The sequence below is a fragment of the Rhodnius prolixus genome, unplaced genomic scaffold, assembly GCF_049639745.1.
Source record: "Rhodnius prolixus isolate KJV_2025 unplaced genomic scaffold, Rpr scaffold_1, whole genome shotgun sequence".
NCBI classification, from domain to species: domain Eukaryota; kingdom Metazoa; phylum Arthropoda; class Insecta; order Hemiptera; family Reduviidae; genus Rhodnius; species Rhodnius prolixus.
In genome coordinates, this window is record NW_027411581.1 from 32,275,671 (window position 1) to 32,285,283 (window position 9,613).

The window sequence follows — 9,613 nt, forward strand, 5'->3', positions numbered from 1 at the left end:
AACAGCTGAGGTTATTAGCGCCCGGAGCTTTTTCCAGCGCACTGCCGGCCTCCGGACAGTGTTCTCTCGTTACAGACAACACTGTCCCATCACCGGACAGTGAGCTGTAAGAAGCTCCTAGGAAGAAAAAATCTAAGGGTCAGCTGCTGGATTCGAACCCGGGACCTCCGCGTGGGAGTCCAGTATGCTAACCTCATAGCTAATCCCTTCCCTATGATTTACTATTATTATTTTTTTTGGGAGTCACGCTCTCCTCAGGGCTATCCTTGCATAAGCATTTCAGGGAGGGAACTGTAGAGCCAAATATGCTCTGAATTTCTTTAATAATTTAATATTAATTAGAAACATTCCCTTCTCTTCCAAGTTATTATAAATGATAATGATAAAGTTAGGGGTTAACCTGATACTATGTTGCCTTATTAATTTTATTTTCGCTGCTTTTGTTATTTTTTGTTGTTATTATTATTTAATTGTTCCTTGTAATGTCTAATCAAGTAAAAGGGTGACGATAAGTAGGACAACCCTAAGACAGTTCTTGGACCATGAGTATTTGTCTGTGACAATGCAATTAAATTGTGTAAAGTTATAAAAATGTAAATAAAGGCACTTTATTATTATTATTTATAACTATTATTATTATTATTATTAATAACAAAGTATTATGTCAACTGAAAACTAATAATATAAACTTCTTATTAGTAATAAATCGATATGCATGCTTAGTAAATAAACACGAACCTAACGATATAAAATATAAAGGATATACTTACCTTTTATATTGCCACAAATTATACTTAATCTTGTACTCCCTCAGTTTGTCGCAATTCTACCTGCATCCGAACTTCTTTCAAGTATTTCCCCAACCTCTTCTCATCATTCACAATTTCCTACAAAATTACATTAATAGAATGTATATTACTTTACCACATAAGTGACACCAATTTATAGCAATTGGTGTCATATACCTGGTGCCTGTGCTATGTAACATCCAGCCGGTGAAGTTGAACAATCGCCAGGATGGAAGAGCAGTCCACAAAAGAAGAAAACAAAACAAAATATTCAGCAAATTACCCTTTATTTTGGTTGGTCGTTAAGAGGACTCCAAAAAAAGGAAAGAAATGGCAGTTTCATAGACAGTTGTCTCTTTTGGAGAGAATATATTAAAACCTTTTTACAATAACTCTATTTCCACTTAATATTTATTTCACATTTTGGATATATAATTATTGTGCTCATCACTATCACGCACGTATTTCTACTTTCTCCCTATCCACTGAGAGAAGGTTTCCCAATCGTGCAGATTTTTGGTTTTTAGTTTTCACTATGCCCTCCAAAACGACCTCAAAATCTCGTATGTAACTGACGACATTAAATCTAAATATAGAAAATTTCTCAAAATCTGTTGCTTTTTGCACAAATCCTCTTGTTCAAAATCTTACCCCCACAATTCCAGATCATTCACCACGTCGATTGAAACGCTGTTGGTCTCGTGACCAGCTTCAATAATTCCAGGAGTTAGGAACTCCTGCGGGAGTGTTGCCTGTGCGCAGCTTCTCTCTTCAACTGATCCAGTCATAAAGTCTTCTTGTATCATATTCACTGATTACATTTTATTATTTTTGTAGACTGTATATAGCAAATAAGTTTAAAAAAATCACCACTGAATCCATAAAAGTTACAAATGTGTCTGTATACATATACAGGGTGATCCATTTAAAACGCACCAATCGCTAATAACTTTTTAGGAAAGCGGAATTTCGAAAAAATTCACAAGTAAACTATGTTTTTTTTTGTCTAGTTTTCAAATTTTTCAACCCTGAAACCACTGGTTTCGACAATGATTATGAAAACTACATAAAAAATTGTGAAAAATGCCGTTAACCCCGTTTTGATATCCCTAATATTTGTCGAGATATTTATGATCAAAGTTACAATTTTATCTATTCGTGATCGGTTTTCAATATTAATTTTCCACCAGAAATACAAGTTTTGGGAGGTCCACTGACTGCAAAAAATATTATTTCTGGCGCAAAGTACAAAAATAATAATAATTGAAGATTTTAAAGAATGTAGAGTAATGTAATGGTTGTGGGAGAATCAGGATAAATTTGTTTTATCATCAAGTAGAAGCAATCATCACATCATTTTAATGCACCCCGTATGCAAGACTTCTTGACCTATGATTACAGTAAGAATATCTTGCCAGAGAGGAGTTGGTCTAGTTGTCATGAGCGTGGTTTTGTAAGTGGGAGATCCCCAGTTCTAATCCTGCGGGTGTAGTCATTCACAATACTTAATACATCATAACACTTTTTTAAATAAAATGTAGTCATACGTGTTGTCATTCGGCCACCACAGTAAGAACTAGCTCCACTTCAATAATAAATTTTTCACAAGTAGATCTGAACTCTTAATTGAACACCTTCCCAGGGAAATTCTAATAGGAACACTTTTGGGTGTTAGTCGTATATATAAAGTTCTATTTCTGTTTAATTCCAAACTCCAAATTTGAAAAATTACCACTTTACCGAAATTTTATTTAAAATTTACCTTTTTTAGTTTCTTTTTTCGAAAAATAACCAAACAATTTCCTTTAAACTTTGAATACATTCTACATGATGTAGGACTAGTATTTGTTTTGTAAACATTTTTTCAGGTAATTCCATTTATGAATGATTCTTAGGAAGTAAGGCACCCTCTAATATAATATAAAGCTCCCTATAATCGAATAAAACCAGACGAAGTTCAGAACCAGAAAGGATTTTTTACGTTTTTTAAAAATAATTTTCTCCCCAGTTGCTAACGGGAATCGATTGAACGCGAACAAAATGGATGTTACACATATCTGTTTGGGTTACAACTTAAGCTTCTTTGAAGGCTCTGTTCCAAGTTCTTCTTCCCATAAGCTTCCTTAAAGATTCTGTTCTGTTCTACTTCCCATAAGCTTTGTTAAAGATTCTGTTCTACTTCCCATAAGCTTCCTTAAAGATTCTGTTCTGTCGCTTCGTTAAAAATTCTGTTCTACTTCCCGTAAGCTTCCTTAAAGATTCTGTTCTGTTCTACTTCCCATAAGCTTCCTTAAAGATTCTGTGCTGATCTACTTCCCATAAGCTTCGTTAAAGATTCTGTTCTACTTCCCATAAGTTTCCTTAAAGATTCTGTTCTGTTCTACTTCCCATAAGCTTAGTTAAAGATTCTGTTCTACTTCCCATAAGTTTCCTTAAAGAATCTGTTCTGTTGCTTCGTTAAAGATTCTGTTCTACTTCCCATAAGCTTCCTTAAAGATTCTGTTCTGTTGCTTCGTTAAAGATTCTGTTCTACTTCCCATAAGCTTCCTTAAAGATTCTGTTCTGTTTTACTTCCCATAAGCTTCGTTAAAGATTCTGTTCTACTTCCCATAAGCTTCCTTAAAGATTCTGTTCTGTTGCTTCGTTAAAGATTCTGTTCTACTTCCCATAAGCTTCCTTAAAGATTCTGTTCTATTCTACTTCCCATAAGCTTCCTTAAACATTGTGTCCCAATTCTCGTAAGCTTCGTTAAAGATTCTGTTCTACTTCTCCTAATCTTTTTTCTACTTTCCAAAAGCTTCCCTAAAGGCCATTCTATTTTGAATCCCTTAAGCGTTTAACAATTAAAGTATTGATATAATCCAAAAGTGGAAAACCTCATCAAGCAATTTGATAAAAAGAATAAAAAGAAAAATCAGTTCGACATGTTCGATATGATCATATTTGTTAAACTTTAAATAATACAAAGAGATATTCAGCATTGCACTTACTAATTAGGGTCTACTCTTGTTACTACGTGCTTCTTCTCTCCTCCATCGAAGCCTAAGTTCATCTTAAACCTGTTTTTGTTTTAATTCTAGAAACTGGGCGATTGAAGAAATTAGAAACATGATAATTATCTTAATAGAGTAAAAAAACAGTAAGTTCAGCAGGATAGACGGTTCACCTTGTTTAACCGTGTTACATAATATAATTTACTTAAAAAAAAAAAAGAAGTTTATATCAGTTTGTCAGATAAACTGGTTAAAGAGCTCTCAGCAGCAATTAGGAGAGTTTAGGTTATCGGTACGAGCGTGAGCAGCTCAAAGAAGCAAGATAAGAACTTACATACATGCGCGATCTGTAAGTGCAAAGAAATAATGGCACCTGTCTATCTGGCCAAAACACCTGCCCCCAAAATTTCAGCCACAATAATTTATTAATGTATTCACGATTTACTTAATTTGTTTGGACATCCTAAAAATGTTCCCAACTTGTATTCCTATATGTCATTATATTGTAGTAGTATTAATTACTGCCAGCCTATCTACCTTTATTAATGAGGTTAATACTTAAAAAATGCTTTCATTTCCATGAATATGAAAGCAATGTTTTATGGCAGGTTAGCAGCCAAGGTCATAAGCGCCCGCCCTTATGTTATGCCAGTTACCATAACTACGACCATCATCAGGCAGTAGTCTGCAGAAAATTCTACATGGCAATTCTATCTACTGTCTATTGCAACGATATCGTTACATCCTTTTCATTAAGAGTAAGAGAAAGTAAAATAACATTATATTTCTATTGGATTTCACTGGCAAACTATTCCGTAATTTATCGATCGAAATCTTTCTACTATAAGAATTATTTTACTACTGCTGCATTAACTAGCAAGCCAACGCATAGTCTGACCCACAATGACGGCCGAGAAAGAAATCACCAAAATAAAAAACCATAATACTCCGCGCTATTTAGGAGTAAAATTAGCCAATTTTACTATTTCACTGTTTACAAAAGATCCGTTTATAAAATTAAAGATATAAAGGGGTCCATTGAAAATGTGGTTAGGTCCTTCAGCCAAATAAAATCAGCGATATCGTGTGGGTCGCTGTCGCCTCAATTGCCGAGAGAGATAATTTGGAATAGATCCTGGGAATAGATGGTGGATTAAATGATTGTGATTATGTGGAAGAAGGGAGTGGAATTTACTACATCCGAATCAGATTAGGCCATTGATGAATTGGATCTGGAGATCGGATTGGATTGCCATGTACGTTACATAAAAATGAGCATACTTACAATTATAACGAGTTACGTATTTCATCAAAGCGTTTCAGCAATCGTAAGTTCAGTTTAGTTCGTAAATCCAATTTGATTTTAGGCGCACTTCATTTTTCAGATTAGTTTCGAGTTTGTTTGGTGGTTCCTTGACCAGATATTGTCAATGATCATGATCACTTTTCTGATTATAGAAAATAACTTTTATTACAATTACCATCAACAAAACACATCATAAAATACTATTAGTAAGTCATACATTAACCTCTCCAAAACATCGATAACTCTACTTCGATCCCTTACAGATATAATCGTTTTTTTTACCTTTGATTCGTTTAATCCTTGTTTGTTGGTTCCAAATGTAGCTTTGTCTTGCTGATAAATTAATTAAAAATAACTTAAATGGAAACTTGTTCGTAAATGTTTTGACGCGCTCGTAAATGTCGTATTCGTAAGCAAGTTGTTACGCCACCCTCAGCTCTAGAGGAGGTCAGCTCAGTGGTGACAGGGGGGTAAGGAGGAAAGGGAGGATAAAGGAAGTAAAGAGGAATGGGAGATATAATGAATAAAATCAGATTAGAATAAAGAAAAAAAATAGCTACCTAGTAACAGCTCCTCAGTAGGCAAACCTGCGTTGTGCGACCCTATAGGCCGATACTCGAACCAGACAGCCACACTAATATTCTACTGAATATTTAAATTTCATATGTATACATGTGATGTTGTTGCTAGGCAAGCTTCAAATAAAAGATTCAGGGTTAAGAAAATACATATTATTGTTCACAAAACCAAAAAGTCTCTTAACAAAAAAAAAAAAAAAACATTTAAACTAACCCTACCTACCTAATGCTAAATTTAGGGGAAAAAATACAGAAGTGAACTTTTGAATTGATAAAGTTACGTAAAAAATTGTCATTAATATAACAAGGGAACTAGTCCCACTCTTAACGAAATTGTCTCACTTACATCAACCCCAGGACTGGTTTTGTTATCAATTGGCACTCTTTATCAGTCTTCTTATTGGATGCTCGCCACAACTCAGGCGCAATTCCTTCCTGCTCCCCTTCGAGAAGTAAAGATTCTTCGCTTGTTGTATATTCTCCTCGCCCGGAATTGTGCGGCCAAATTCCGCCTGGGTGATTTCTTTATCTTCCAACTTGTTTTGGATCCAACCAAAACGGTACAACATCCAGTTCACAACTCGTATTTTATTTTTTTGCTGAGATCGCATCAGTCTCTTCCATATGTTGCTCGCGTCGCTTGTCTTTTTTTTCCGCTGCCTTCTTCACACAACCCTGTGCTCTTCAAGTATAATTTCATTAACACATTCTTCATTTCCCAAAAATTTCCTAGACTTATTTTCTTACTCCCCGATTTTACCTAACTCTCACCAACTAAACTGGACAAAATCCAGAAATAATTACAATCATACTGTTGAAAATTGTTTTCGTATGGAAAAGCTGTTACATCGTAACAAACTGTCCCGCGAGTTTCTTCCTTAAAGTGGAGTATAAAGGTTTAAAGGATAAAGGTATGTATATAAAGGATTTCTCCCATCCTGGTTTGTGGACAGCTGGTTGCCACAACTTAGCGAGTCGTAGGTACTTCTCTGAATCAACGCATTGTAGTAAAGATTGCGAAAGATGAGAATGCTTAGTGTGTAGGTTATATTTTTGCTTTTATGGATGTTAACCTTCGTTCTTTATCTACGAATAAACTGTTCGAAGGATTGTAAGTGTTGGTGAAGGTCATCTGTTCTTAGAACCAGTCGGAATACAGCTGCCCCATCTTTGTAAATTTAGATATGTGTGTGAGGACAGGTTGGATGTCAGAAGTATAATAACTGAAATTAGGAACGAAGGATCCTCCTCACTGGTACAAAAGATAGAAGTAGGGCAACGCGTGACCAACACACGTCGAAGTAAGATGCAGAGGATATGGGTACCCCTGAGCTGCCTAAGTAGTTCCGGGTACCTCCCCGATCAAGTGCTTGCCTAGTATCTATGTAAAGAAGAAGTTTGGTGGACCCCGCAATTGTTCAGATAATGTCGAAGTGGATAATGCCGTGCAACTGTGTATGTTATCTTTAATCATTGAAGGGCCCTTGGTTTCTGTTGTAATACCCTAATTACAGACTATGTCACACATACAGATGTCCTGCTACAATTTCCCAACTCGTTGTGTTTTCGTGGGAACTTTTCATTTATTCAGGTATCATATGTTTTGACAAGGCAAAACCTTTAGCAACTCTAAAGGATGCCATTTTTTACTTCTCATTCTCTTTTCACAAAACCGGAAATACTTTCGTAAAAATTTATAGTTTTGGGTATTTCAATGTAATTTCATTTTATGCTTCACTTGCGAATGGAAGTGTAGGTTATGTGGATTAATTAATTTAACATTTTTGTGTGTGTGTGTGTTTGAAAATTTGGTGCTTACAGATGTTGGAGCTCTCTTCGGAGGAAAGAAGTGTTGATAAACCAGGAGGTATGTAGCCGGAAGGAGGTGGTATGTGGTGGTGAGATCAGGAAGTGGTGTCCTACTGCCTCCACCCACTTCTAATCCTAACCAAACTAACCAAATGCCTTGGCTATTGTGCCAGGAATGCCAATCTTGACACAGAACGCCTTTAATACATGCGCCTTTTGATCCCGAAGACAGCGCCCTTTTCTTACTAATCGCACACTGCCAAGTGGAAAACAACCAATGTGAAGTGGAGTAAGTTAACGTTTTTGTCACTTCAGAAAAAAAAAACAAAAACAAAAACAAAAAACAAACAGAAACAAACTAACGAATAAACCTAAAATAAAATCTATCCTAAATTGATTATTTATTTAAGAAATCGATTTGCTAAGAAAATTTGCGGATTAATCAAACGCTATATTTTAACTTATTTCATTAATCTTCAGCATTGCGTCATAACTGAAAGAAATAATAAGCGGGAGGCTTTTTCTAATGAGATGTTTCCTTCAGGAACCAAGATGAAAATATACATTGATGCTCGGAATTAATAAAGTGCACAAGAACGATAAACGAATTCGCTGTGGGATAGAAACTTGTACATTAGAGGTACAGCTACGAATCGTCTTGAAGAAACAACGTACCCTCTTAATGAAGAAGATTCGTCGGTGGAGAGGGAAACCTATGTTATCCAAAGCCCCACTGAGCCCATACAGCTACCGCAGAGTAGAACCTGACCCAGTCTGCTGTCTAAGTTCACAGATTTCTGAACAAATCGAGGTTCAGTCTAGGAAAAAAGCTACTCCACCGTCCCCGTTCTTCCGAGCAAAGATCCCACACTTGTCCATCCTACACCACGAATGCTGCTTAGCTGGGTGTTACCGTCTACGTCTCAAAAAACGGAAAGGATCAGAGTTGAGCCCTATAATGAAAAGTTTTCTTCTCTAAAAAAACAATATCAACTCAGAGAACCAACCAATTTTGGACGGTGGGTTGTGCACGCCCTAAAGCCCGACGCACTGACAGCAGCTTTGGAACCATTGTCGAGCAGCCTGTATAACTCCTCATTCCTCGAAATACCTATGTGGTGGCCCAGTGCATAGACTTGAAAAACGTCTTTAATAGCAGCCAGCACTTCTTGTCTCTTAAACACTCTAAAACCAGACTAGAAGTAAAACAAGTAAAATCAGCGCTTCAAAGCAGTCTAACTATCCGAACAAAAAAATTCAGGAAATAATGTAATAGCGAGGAAATCTTAGTCGTGGACATATGATATGATGGAAGTGTACGAACAGGCTCCCACTAGCTTTAGACGAACTTTTTCATTAACAACTAAAAGCAAATCCATAAAATATAAATAAATATATTAATTCTGTAATCAATAAGTAATTTTTATTCATTTTATTGGACAGGAATATTTCAGAAAAGAAATTTATTGTTAGTCGCCCTAGAGCGAGAGAGGATTCTTGAACACGCTAGCCATCTGCTCGACCGCTTGGGAACCGACATCGTTCTATGATAAGAACAATGTCATGATGCTTCAGGGTGCATGAAAATATAATACTAGCCACCGGAAGTATTTGCGACCTTGGATGGTCACTGAAAATCTTCACCACGCAAATATGAACTATTGTTTAGCTAATAAATATGATATTCTGCAACGCTTGTCACCTGTCTAGTATTTACCTTTTTTGTATAAAGTTGTATCTCTTAAATAAAGTGCAATTTACAAATTGTATACTTTTATATTTTTCCCACAGTAGGTATAATTGTATAAAAAAGAGGAAATCGGTAGAGCAATTATCACATAAATGTTTTTTATACATAAGTGGGTATATGGAGTAACGTCGAAAAATACTATTTACTTTTAGACAAAACTAATAAATAAATAATACAGAAGGAGGTTCCACCGCTACTCACGCGCTAGACACTCACCTCACGAGAGAGATAGAAATACGAGTACAGTTTCTATTATTTCACTAACATTCAATTTAATTATTCAGGAGTAACATAACTTAGTAATTGTATGGTCGCTAATAGTGTTCTAAGTCGAATCGGTCACCCATGAATCTTTTATTATGTACTTCATTATTATATATTATTTCTAA

At 35.7% G+C, this 9,613-nt stretch overlaps 2 long non-coding RNA genes across 7 annotated transcripts in view; one reads left to right on the forward strand and one right to left on the reverse strand.

The window, feature by feature from the left end:
- LOC141458957 (uncharacterized) overlaps positions 1-6,211 on the reverse strand; it is a 79,040-nt gene extending 72,829 nt beyond the window's left edge. For 2 of the 6 annotated variants that reach the window (XR_012461306.1, XR_012461303.1), the window contains exons 1-4: positions 5,648-5,788; positions 5,067-5,229; positions 3,779-3,871; positions 771-887 (exon numbers count right to left, since the gene is read on the reverse strand). This is a non-coding gene — a long non-coding RNA (uncharacterized lncRNA). Of the gene's footprint in view, positions 1-770; positions 888-3,778; positions 3,872-5,066; positions 5,230-5,369; positions 5,625-5,647; positions 5,789-6,011 lie in introns of those variants that run through there. The other 4 variants (XR_012461299.1, XR_012461305.1, XR_012461289.1 and 1 more) reach the window with 4 other exon arrangements.
- A 127-nt stretch (positions 6,212-6,338) lies between these two features.
- LOC141458966 (uncharacterized) lies at positions 6,339-9,241 on the forward strand. Its single transcript, XR_012461308.1, has 3 exons — positions 6,339-6,576; positions 7,487-7,763; positions 8,918-9,241. It is a non-coding gene; the product is annotated as an uncharacterized lncRNA (long non-coding RNA).
- Positions 9,242-9,613: the final 372 nt, after the last annotated feature.